This window comes from Canis lupus, chromosome 31, assembly GCF_048164855.1.
Source record: "Canis lupus baileyi chromosome 31, mCanLup2.hap1, whole genome shotgun sequence".
NCBI lineage: Eukaryota > Metazoa > Chordata > Mammalia > Carnivora > Canidae > Canis > Canis lupus.
Genome location: NC_132868.1, coordinates 22439454 through 22452256, shown reverse-complemented (window position 1 = coordinate 22452256; position 12803 = coordinate 22439454). Strand labels below are relative to the sequence as shown.

At 39.6% G+C, this 12803-nt stretch overlaps 1 protein-coding gene across 16 annotated transcripts in view; it reads right to left on the bottom strand.

Moving 5' to 3' along the window:
- Nucleotides 1–12803, bottom strand: part of LPP (LIM domain containing preferred translocation partner in lipoma) — a 670528-nt gene that overhangs the window by 282767 nt on the left and 374958 nt on the right. Inside the window, exon 1 of one of the 16 annotated variants that reach the window (XM_072807817.1) lies at nt 11788–11916. The exons of the other annotated variants lie outside the window; for them this stretch is intronic. The gene's annotated coding sequence lies outside the window, so the exon portion shown is untranslated. Of the gene's footprint in view, nt 1–11787; nt 11917–12803 lie in introns of those variants that run through there. 16 annotated transcript variants of the gene reach the window in all.

The following is a 12803-nucleotide window of genomic DNA, read 5'->3' as shown; positions in this document are numbered from 1 at the left end:
TGACTGTATATAGGCCATATATATGCATCCTGCTGCATTGTGGTTTCCACCCTAAACAAAACTGTGAGCTTGCTTCTGAAGAAACACACCTTCCTACAAAAAGCCAGTAACACTAGTAGTATATCTTCCTAAGGGCCTTTCAACAAGTCAGGGACTTCCTGGACCCCTTGGAAGGTTCCAGCTGTCACATAAGGAGGGGGAAGCAATTACATAGTAGAGAGAGCTACCCCAAGTGTCATAATACTCTACATAGGAAATAATTAAAATCAGGAAGAGGGTCACAAAAGGTGTAATAATAACCATGGAGAAAAAAACACGAAGAGGCTAAAGTCGTAGATATTACTGACACATCAATCCTTTATAGTTTATATCTGCCTGCCATTATAAGTAAATAGTGAATGCACTGGACCATATTTCTAAAAACCGGGAAAGAAAGGATCCATTGAAAAAACAACTTCGGTAGTATTATTCTCATAGGAAATGGGACAGAATGGTGTTACCTTTCGGTAAGATATCTCTTGGTACTGTGTCACTTGTACAGCATATAGTATTACAGTTTGTATAAGCCATCGTTTGAACCTGAGCTCTTAATCCAAGTCTTTAAAAATATAATTAGAACTGTTAAATGAAGCTCGACATTAACCGGAAGTACCATATATATTTTTTTTCTTTTTATTTTATTTTTTTAAAGATTTTTTTAAAGATTTTTTTTTTTTTTTTTTTTTTCATGAGAGACACACACACAAAGAGAGGCAGAGACATAGGAAAAGGAAGAAGCAGGCTCCATGCAGGGAGCCCAATGTGGGACTCGATCTGGGGTCTCCAGGATCACACCCTGGGCTGATGGCAGTGCTAAACCACTGAGCCACCCAGGCTGCCCTTTTTTTTTTTTTTAAATTGTGATTGTTTTTGTTGTTTTTTAGTTTAGCTTAGTTTTGTTCACACAGACACATAATGAACATGCATGACTTTTCTGTGCTGGGATAGTTGAAGCTCAGCATGTCAATGATGAAAGATCTTAGCCTGGCATCCTTACTTTACACATGGTAACTGAAGTTCCAAGGAAGGTAGATAAACTTTCCAGTATCAGGAGATTAGGTGGAACCAGGTCTAGAAAGCAGGTTTCCCAGATTTCTGCCAGTGTTCTTTCTACTACACACGGCTGGGTAAGAAAGCTTTAAAACACATTCGCATGCACACCTCCATATCCCTCGCTTTCCCTACCCTTAGCAAAATCCCACGGGATGCTTTTGGCAGGACTCAGAGATTGCTTTGGCAACTCTAACAGCATTCCTGGAATCCATTTGTAAATGCTGGTCAGCAGAGCCCGCTCATTCCCTTTTTGGTATTACTCACTCAGTAAAGGTTAAGTGTATGTGAATTATCACAAGTTTATTTTTGTTCTCCTACCACCCCCTTTTTTTGGTAAGTGATCATTGACTACCAGGCACAGGAAATACATTTCACTGAATGATTTTTCTAAAATCAAAACTCCATCTGGGCTGGAACTAAGACAAATTTAGGGATGTTCATTTATAACATTAATACCAGCTACACTAAGCCACTCAAAGATGATCAGGGTGTTGAAGGGGTCTCCACATTTCCTGAAAGTACTTCCCAGGCTGATTCTTGGCTACCCTGCCATCTAACATGCTGTGTGTAGGAACAGCATAAGCAGCTGGTGATCGCATTGTGACTCAGTGCACCACAGGGAGAGAGGGCCAGAGGAGGAACTAACTCAGAATTGTAGACCACACGTCTCAACTAGCAAGTACTAAATGTGGTCTCCTTCCTTGGACAGATCAAACTGAAAAAGGGAGGGAGGGATGCCAAAGTCAATCTCCTTAAAGTGAGAACTACCCCCCCCCTAAAAAATTCACAGAAACACACAAACACTGGCTATCTTCACTCTGGTTTAAATTAATATCATAATAGCTACAATTAGCAGCATAACACAGACTGATGAGGAAAATATCACAGAAAGAAAAAGTCTAGGGAGATCCACAGTGGTCCCAAGAGGAGGGAATGAAATTCTTACCCCTAGCGGACATCTGGAGAGACAAAATAAAGTACATAAAATTTAGATACTAAGATCCCAACTTCTGGTTGCTACAAAAAAACTAATGAATCCAGATCTTACAAATACCTTGCAAAGAAATCATAATGGTCACTGGGAATCATAAAGGTCACGTAACTTGGAAGTAAGTTACTATAAATAGTGGACTTGTATATAAGTGTTCTTTTTCTCTCTCTCATCAGGGTGGTTGGCAAAGAAGAGCAGCTCTACTCAGTAAATATTTAAAATAGTGCTAAAAATCATAGTTATACTTTTGTTTTGAGATAGGTTCAAGTACCACAATGATACATGGATGCAGGAAAGAGTCATCTCTTCTTGAAAGACTCATTCTGTATGTCTAACACACTATATTTAAGACAAAAATTGTTTCAGTTTCTATTCTGAAAGATGCTGGGCAATGACAAGAGAAAGGAGGAGGAAAGAAGGAAGAGAGAGACAGGTAAGCAGAGAGATGAAAGAAAGGAAAGGAAAGAAAGAGAAAGGTAAAAAAATAAAAAGAAAGACAAGAAAAGGAGAGAGGGAGGAAGGGAGGAAAGAGGGAGAGAAAAGTTAATAATAGTTTTTAAATTTGTCCTTATAGGGATGCCTGGGTGGCTCAGTGGTTGGGCGCCTGCCTTTGGCTCAGGTCGTGATCCCGGGATCCGGGATCGTGTCCCACATCGGGCTCCCTGCGAGGAACCTGTTTTTTCCTCTGCCTATGTCTCTGCCTCTCTCTCAGTTTGAGTCTCTCATGAATAAATAAATAAATATTTTAAAAAATAAATAAATAAATAAATTTGTCCTTATAGATGTGTATTGCTAAAAGGTGCTTCATACTGCCAAAATATTGTATGTGTGTATACAAACCTACATACATATATTTACACAAATTTATAAAAAGTACACATATTAAAAATGGTTTTAAAAATATTTATATACATTGGGTATACATAGAAAACAAAAGAGAAGTAGGCTCATTATAGAAAGTTTAATATAGAGAGAAGTATAAGAAGTAGTATCTCCCATAACCCCAGAAATAACAGAGTATATATATATATCCCTTTAAGTGTTTTAAAATATGCATACGTACTTATATGGGTATGAAAATATGAGTCACAATTCAGAAAATATAGAGATTTGTATCTAATTAAGAAAAATATATAATAGATGTGGATGGTGCTACTTCCTATTTCACATAGAGAAAACGAATGCAAAAAGTTTTTTTTTTTTTTTGCAATTGTCAAAGTAATAAAAACAGAAGTAGGATTTTTAAACCTAAGACCCTACAGTTATACATAGGAATATCGCAGAGAATTCCAGATTCATTTACACAACCAGAAAGTATTGGGGTAGAGAAAGGAGAAGAATTGAGAGACAGCTAGATGAGCGCAAGAATAACATTCGTAACTTACATTGAGGTTACCATTTCGCAAAAAATGCTTCTGGCTTATTTCTTCATAACTCAACATTTTCATCCAATGTTGTTGTTCCATTTTTCTCATGGGACAAGAGGCTCAAAGATGTCAACTACATTGGTTAAGGTCACCAAGCCAGTAAGTGATGGAGCTAGAAAGAACTTCAATGAATGTCTTCTAACAGATTATTCTACAGGTGGCAAAGCTAACACAGAATACATAATGTTCTGTGCAGACATGTAATTCTCTTCATCATTTTAAATTTCTGCTTCTGAAAATCTGCTCACTGGTGACAGAGGAAGTGATGGAAATATCACCTCTTCAGGGGTGTATAGTAGATGCAGCCCTTCTCCCCTCCAACTCCTATCATTCTAGACAGGATATGCCTACAAAATTTTTTTTCCAGACAAAAACAGTCAGGATGTTGGAACTTCAAGAGTTCAGATTCGGTGGTTTTAGCCTGTTCTGTTGTCTGAAATAAAGAAGACTGACCTTGAGGCACTATGGCATAAAGGACACTGGACTGCAAGCTAGGAACCCATACTCAGAAGTCAACCTCACTGAACAGCCCTGCAGATGAGTAAGCCATCTCTCCTAGCTATGCTTTTACCTCCTCTGCAAAATAGAGCTAATAATAGAACGGACGGACCGATGGCAAGTGATGAGTGAGACACCTGGCCTGGTGCTCGGTATGTGCAAGGAGCTAAGACCACATTGTGCCAGCCTGCCAGTTACCATCTCAGGGAGTGGGCCAACAGCCAAGTAGTAGCAATAATGTCATTCCTCTAAGTCCATATCACTGGACTGAGCACTGCCCATATTCACTCAAGTCTACTTAAATCCTACATATTTAAAGGAAACTTATTAATCGTTTTGAACCAAAACAAATTCTTGGCCCATCAGAAGTCTGTAAAGGGCCAAAAACTATCAAAGAGCTTCGACTTTTCCTGAACCAAGTCTGGGTATATATAAACTCATGGCCTGAAGTCAAATTAGAACCATTCTAACAGCAACCAACCGGGAGCCTCAGCTGTTCAGATCAGGGCCCTAAATCAACAGCCTGTTGTCGGGGTGCGGGTGGGAGTGGCTATTCAGAAGGTTGGAAGAATTCAGTCAAGCTTCCTTCTATGCACTTCCATGCATCTCCAGTCACTGCTGGAAGCCAGTGGTCCAGAAAGATAATCCGAGGTTACCCTCCAAATCCAATCAATACCCCAAAGAATAATTTTGTTTTGTTTGGTTTGGCGGAGTAGAAGGGAATGACCCCCAAGCAGCCCTCAGAAGCAAGAACTGACGAGAACCCATTTCTCAGCATCCTTCAATCAAGAAGTCCACGTCATCAGCAACGCTAATTTAATAAAACCGGAGCGGTGGTGCTATAATTGGATTGCCATTACAGCTAGTGGGTTTCCAGGGTAACTGTGTTCTTGCCACAGATAAAATCCACCTAGCAGCACAAAGATTAAGGGTTTGGGAAAAGTCAGCATCAAACAAGAGGTCAGGAATTCTAGTTGAAGAGAACTACACCAAAAGCAAATTAGTTAAAGTGGGCAAAATTCAAAACCCCAGCCCTGCCACGTCTTAGCTGTATGATTTCAGAAGAAAAAAAAAAATAATAACTTCTCCAGGCCTTGCTCCCTCTTCTGTAAAACGAGCATAATAATGGTATCTGGCTCAAAGGTTTGTTACAAGGCTAAAACAGGTAGTTTAAACAGTAACTGGTACATTTTAACCCCTACTGTCAAAAAAAAGTGGGGAGGGAACAGGACAGATACCCCTAAATCTAGATACTCTGGAGGCCTAGAAAACTAGAAAAATAAGGAGTTTGTTGTTTTCACAAATTTGGAGGGAAAGCACCCTGGAAGCTTCTGAAGAGGGCCCGAAATGGCTTATAAAATCACAATGTCTTGTGCTTGTGGTCATGTTATTACCGTCCCCACGGCCCTGACTTCTGGGAATGTGCTGTCTTGTCAGAGGCAATTCGGCAAGTCTTAATTGAGGAGGGACACAACTTTTCAGGCCACAAATTAAGGATCGGGAAATCATCCTTGCTTAGGTTAGGGTGTAACAGCTAACTGGAATGTTTCAGAGCCATAAATACAGCAGGCCCATTTAGCAGTTTCCCCTCGGGGCAAAGACTCAGCCACTGCTAAAGTAACAGTTATGAAGAAAAGGGGGAATTTTTCCATTTGAGTGAAAAACAAGACCAGAAAGAAAAATGAGCACTTTAAAAGATTCTTTGAACGTGTGAATTTCAGGGATGGGTGGGGGCGGGGGTGGGTGGGTGGGCACCCTCCGTTGGCTCTCTTACTATTAGACCAGGGATCTGAATGCAGGTGAACAGCAAGAATGATCTTCAGCTGTAAAAGCCACCCTTCTGGGTCGTCTGTCCCCCATGCCACCCCTCGCCCCCCACATGGACACATTTCGCTGGCAAAGAACCACCACCCATCATCCGCACCTGTGCCCGCGCTCGCAAAGGGACTTCCAGGCAGCAAACAGCAAAGCAGCAAGAAAGACGAAGTTTGAGAGCAAGAACATGCGCGCACACAAAAAAGTTTCTGTTGTCCTAAGATTAAATGCTGAGGCAGGAAGAGATACTATTCTTGAATCAAGTGAGAAAAGATGGTAAAGCGCGATATTAAAATGCAGCACACTGGAATAAGTTTGCCTCTATAAAAACTGTTATGTTCTGTATGTGATTTAAATTAATGCCTATATTTGTTGGAGATAAAATTAAAATGAAGATAAACGGTGCCAACATATAGCGTGTTCGCTGGAGCAATAAATAAGGCAGTGAAAGGTACTTTACATTTCAGTCACATGTATCCGAACGGGGAGCTCAAAGCATTTGAGGAACATTTGTTAATTAAATGCTATAATAGGTTTGCGAGGCACTCAGACGGTGAGTATACACGTCTTTCAGAGAGAAGACGGAGGTTCAGTGACCCGGGCCTTCTGGATGTTGCTACAGGCCGGGGTGCTGAAGGCAGCATGCTTTCCAGCTCAGCAGCTTCTCTGCCAGGTGGTAGAGCCCAGAACCCAGAGCCATCCAGTCCCCTGAGAGACCTCGCGTGCCCAGCTTTCCTATTAGCTACCCCAGTGGCATGCAAGATTACAGTTTTAGCTAGGGAGAAAGGCAAATCATTTTACAATAATACGTTAACAACAAATCTCTCCTTCCCTCCCCCCCCGCCCTTACCTTGGAAGAGTGGCACATGAGTGATGAAATACCGTCACATCATTTATCCTCTGCCCGAAAACTTGTCTACGGTATTGATGAGTGATGTCCTCTCTTCACACTGATCCCTTCAACCCTGTCCTCCACACGCCCTGCCTGAGCCACCAGCACAGCGCTCCTAGCTGGTCACCGGCTTTCTGTTTCCTGAATCCTGTTCTGCGTTCCACAAGCCCACAGAGCTCAGTCTGCCTTCAAAGCTCTGCTTGATAGGGGGCCAGATTAATTTACAAAGCTAAAGCAAGCAAGGCTGGGTGTGCACTGATAATTGTGTATGGATAACTAATAAACTGGGTTCACTATAACCTTGGACTTTCACGTATGTTTGAATCCCCCTAATAGAAAGTTCAAATAAGTCAAAGGGGGAGCATTCACAGAAACCCGGGCAGCCTGTCAATAGAGACAACACCCCTCTCTTGAGCTACTAGGAAAGTGCTGGCCAAGGGAGGGTCTCTGGCTTTTGAAGATGAGGGTGTAAAAGAAACATGGGAATTTTTTATTTTATTTTATTTTATTTTATTTTATTTTATTTTATTTTATTTTATTTTATTTTATTTTATTTTATTATTTTATTTTATTTTTGGCAGGTCATTTTAAGCTGATTCAGGTGAAACTGTAGGGAGCCTTAGGGGTCACCTAGTCCACTCCCCTGTTTTTCAGAACAGAAGAATTTTCCACTATATTTGTATGTTCCTTTTTAACTTCCCAGTTTTTTTTAAAAAAAAAAAAATGCATTCAAGTCCATTATAGTTTGATGCAAGTATCAATGTGATAGATGAGCAATCCCTGTCCTGCTTCCTCCACACATACTGGTTAGCCTACCTTTTTGTGCCTTGGCTTTTCACTCGTACAATGGAGATCACGTGCATGCCTTCCTGCATGAGGGCTTAACAGACCCTGCACATGGAAAGTACTTACCATGGTGCCCGGTATAGATAGGACATACTCACTGACTGCCAACTACCATTACTTCAAGTGTGAGAGCCATCAGTGCTGCTCTCTGCATAGTTACCACTCTCCTAGCAAGGGGGAATCCTATGAATAGTTGTGGGTAACAAGTTGTGAACGGAAGCCCACTTGTGCTACTTACTACAGGCCAGAGCATGTACTTGCCAGGTCAAGATCCTCAGAGCTCTTTTACTCTGAGGTGGGGGTCAGCAGTGTCTGTTCTTTAGCTTGCAAAGAAGCCCTTCTGGCTCACAGTGAACAAGTAGCATAAACAAGAAATGAGCCTTTGTTATAAGGCTTGCGATCTAGAGAGTATTTGCTGCAAGAGCATTACTTAGGCTACCCTAACTGATAAGTCTTACTTTGGTTTGCAAAGTGCTTTCACTTCTATTATTCAAATTTAAATCTCATAATCAAAAGAAAAGTGCAAGGTATATGCACTTGGCAGATGTGAATTTCAGCCCAGCTTAGTGCAATATTCACCTGAACATATTCAGACAGTTGTGCTGATACAGGTACAAGTCCAGTGCTCTGGACTTCTGGTCAATCCAAGGTATTCTTTCAACACACTCTACTCCAATTCAAAGGCCTTAGGACTCCTAACTTGGACAGTGTAGCTACTACATTAATTTTAACACAAACACTAATTAGAATTGCTAACATTTACTGAGTACTTCCTATAATATCGCATCAAAAAGGATGCCACTAGCTATAAAATATACCATCAGTTACTGCACTACCAGAAACAAAGAACCGCTACTACAAAAATTATGACATGGTATTTTTATTATTACTTAGCATTTTTATTATATCCTTATTTAAAGAAATGTCTTAAAAAGTTATTTAGACATAGTATTTCTTTTATCATCTGTCACCCACTTCTTATTTAAAAAGGAAAGTATAAGTGAAACAAATGGAAGCATTCCTAAAGCTTCTTCTTATTCAAATTCAACCCTTTAAACCACTTTTCAAATGAAAATCATGGGACTTCCATGGTTTTTTTTTTTTTTTTTTTTTCCACATAAAAACACACATCGTCTTCTCTGGGCCTACAAGGGCAATGACCAAAGTCACTGGTCTCCAGGATTCTCTTCCAAGTAAGTTTCGATGTTCATGTGGGACAAGGACACTCATGCCATGATTGCCACCTCAGTAACAGAAATTCATCACTAATTTCTGACTACATGACATCAGTTGATGAGCTAGAAGTATGCTACAGACAACGTGCTTTACTATGTATATGTATTGCTGATTTTTTCCTCATAACAACTGCATGAGGCAGGCTCTGTATTATTATAACCACTTTGAAACCAGGAACTGAGTCTAGCTGGAGAGATCAATCCGCTTACTGAAGAACACACAACTAGTGAGTGGAGGCTCTAAGGTTTTCTGTCTGAGGTAGTTGACATCTTTAGAGCAATTGCTCTCAGCAAATATGAGGTCAGGCGTCTCATAATAGTAATTAGATGAGCTTTTTCTTTCCCCAACAGTGGGGGCACCAAAACTACAAACTCTAAAGAAAGTGTACAAAGATTTAAGTCTCTTAAAGTTTACATATTGGGCTTCTTATTTGTTTAAAGCAAACCAAAGCGAAATTGACCTTTGTATAACTGCCAACTCCTTTTGATATAAATAGATAATTTAGCAGATGTCTGGGCCTCCTTTTGCTTATCTTGAAATAATTATTGGAAAGATCTGTAGATATGCCTATCTTCTGAAAATATTGGGATATGTGTGCAGTGAACACAGATATATAACAGCCGTATGTATATGAACATGGGATAGATCTTCAAACACATTTTTAACACATTTAGTCTTAGTTATGTCTATGTTTCTACATGGACATTATCTTTGGAAAGGCAAAGAAATTACTGCTATTAAATATGAAGACCAAATGTGTGCTTGATCCTCATAGAGCATGAAATTAGACTCAATCTATGCCCAGAGGGGAAAATCTTACTGAACAAGTTTAACAGTTGATTTTTTTTTTCTTTTTTAGCAGTTCTTTATCTCTCCTCCTATTTTAAGGACAGTTAGCACAAATGAACAATTACTTAGGAGGTACAATACTGAGCTTTGAGTGTAGCTTTTTATACACTTATCAAATGAGTATTATAATTTGCTATAATTCTCCCTCCTGATTATATACAGTAGCTATTTCATTCTCTAAATAATATCTTATACATTTTTTTTAGAAGTTGGTTAAATTGCTTTGGAGAATATTAGGCTCAGTTTCTTTGAAGGGTAATACAGTGGGAGTGACTGTATAATTATCTCTACCGGGCTCTCACCCACTATACAATGTCGTCTACTACAACTATTGCTCTCCTGTTGAGAGCTCCAGTTAATCCTACTAACACACAGGAAAATGAGGCAGGCAGATTTTATTTTTAACTTGGGTCTGGGAGAATAAGAGAAAGAAAAACTAAGATTGATCAAATCTGGTGCATTTGCAATTTTTATTTTAAGCTGTTGTAGATATAGTGCTACCAAATAGGTACAGTAATTCAGGCATTATGGTTACTTGTATACTAGTGTCCTAACTAGTAAGGTCTGCCTGAGACCAATTGTCCTCCAAGCTACTCTAAGCTGGGCTCTTTTATGCCTGGCAATTACCACTCTATTCTGGATGGGAAGTTTTATTATATTTTAAATTGATGTGGATTTTACTCTCAAAATGCTAAGCATTCCAAATGCTTCATATATACTAGATTTTTACAAACAACTCAATGACTTCCAGCAGAAAGAAGTTTAACAATAAATGCATCAGGATTTCTAGAAGAATTCCATTTCCCAATGTCATTCAATAATTTGTCTTTTTATATGTCTGTCTCTCCAAAAGAATTCAAGGGTGGGGTCTGGGGCGGTCTTACTCATGGGTACATGACCAGTGATTTGTACAGGCCCTGGCATTTGTACCTTTCTCTGCCCCAGATTATGAATAGAGAACATTAACTGCATGCAAGTATCAGAAATTGGAAGTTCAAACTGTTTTATATTCCTAAATTAGCGAATTAGGCTCTCAGATTGCTACTATTCAAAACAAACTGTCACTAAACCGAAGTTACATTCATTTAAAGACATTTCCACTAAAGTCAATTAGAGGTTACCGTAGGGCTGGAGGGGAGAACAGAGATTGACTACAAATAGGTATGAAATTTCTTTTTTGGAGCAAAAGAAATGTTCTAAACTTAGATCAAGGTAATGGAAATAACATCATTGAATCAGTGAGTTGCAACAAAACAAAACAAGGCCTTTTACCCAAAATCTCTCTTCATAAACACAGTTACTGTTAGTATTTTTCATTGTGCATTCAGTCATCAATTCAAATATTTAGATTTGGAGGTAGACCATACTGGCTAAAATGCCAGCTCTGCATCTTGCTAATTCAGCAAGCTATATCTCTCTGAGCCATAGTCTCATCTGTAAAATGGAGGGAAATGTCAGGCAGCCTCACTGGGTTGTAGTAAGAATTAAGTATTGACAGTAAGTTCTCAATGCCTGATGGTTATCATCCCATGCATTTTATTTAATTATACTTTCTTAATATTGAAAATGATCAGCCATTGCTGCAAAGGGTAACTGATCAGTAGAGTTCTTGTAAAACACTAGCTAGATAAGCACTATCCTAAACAATACAGTGACTTACTTCTGAGTTCCATTTACAATCCAGAGTTGCTCCAATTGAAGTATATCCAGAATAAGTTATCTTTCTAAAGCATACTTTTTAAAAATTTATTTATTTATTTATTTATTTATTTATTTATTTATTTATTTATTTATTTTAGAGAGAGAGTATGTACGTAGGAGGAGGGGCAGAGGGTGAGACTCCCCACTGAGCATGGAGTCAGATAGGGCTTGATCCTAGGACCCTGGAATCATGAAATCAAGAGTCCAATCTTAACCAACTGAGCCACTCAGGTGCCCCTAAAGCAAATTTCTAATGTATTTTCTAAAACCTTCACTGCTCCAGTCTTCTCCCAGAATGCTGCTCCTAAGAACCTCATCAGCCAACAGGTTAAGAGCCCAACGTACAAATTCACTGCATTCCACAGAATCCGTTGATAAGCTGCCCTTCCAAACCTCATCAATGTATTATTTTGACTATATTCTTTCTCTGCTCCACATACCTCATTCTCCAGCTACTTCAAATTCCTTGTCAAGCTGAAAACACCATTCTTTTACACACACTTATTTTTTCAATTGCAGTTCCTTTTGCCTGGACTCTTAGATATCCTTTGTGACCTAATTCAAACGTCACATTCCTTAGTTGACATCATCCTTCTCTATGACCTCATAGTAGGATAAACACATCTCTGTAAAAGCACACATTGACAGACTCTCTGCCCTTCTGGCCCCACAAAAATTGTCCTTCCAAACTGCCCCCGTCCTGTGCTCTAACCTTACTGAGCTATGGTGGCTTACATATGTTTCACCTCTGTGCCTTGGCACATTTTTTTTTAAAGATTTTACTTACTTATCCATGAAAGACACACACACACACACACACACACACACACACACACACACAAGCAGAGACAGAATTTAGAGTTAGGAGTATGGACTGCGCACACACCAAATACTAGAAATAAAAGTTAGAAATATATTTGGAAATAAATCACACACACACATACACATACACACACGATCATATTAAACAGGTGTTGCTAATCATGAAAAAAGGAATAAACTCTTGGCTTGATATGAGTCATTATTTGATGGGCTATTTCAAGACAGAATTGACATTTCTAAATGGCTGATACCACAAGAGGCAACACCAAAGAACCACAGAAAAGCAGAGGGAAAAGCTGGCTGCATGCAGGGAGCCTGGTGTGGGACTTGATCCCAGGACCGCAAGATCACGCCTTGAGCTGAAGGCAGATGCCCAACAGCTGAGCCACCCAGGTGACCCCTTGGTACATTTTCTTTCCTCTTCCAGAATCACCCCTACCCCGCCACCTTACTTTTCCTGTGTCATCAACCTAGCAAACTCCCATGGGTTTCCCAGACTTTTGTTTAGAGATGACCACCTCTCAGAAATGTCTCTAAGTCTACCAAGACTAGGTTTTCATGATCTACCTCATGTGTTCCCAGAGTACCCTTTGCTGATCCTGAATATATGTCTCCAACACCATATGGAAAATAG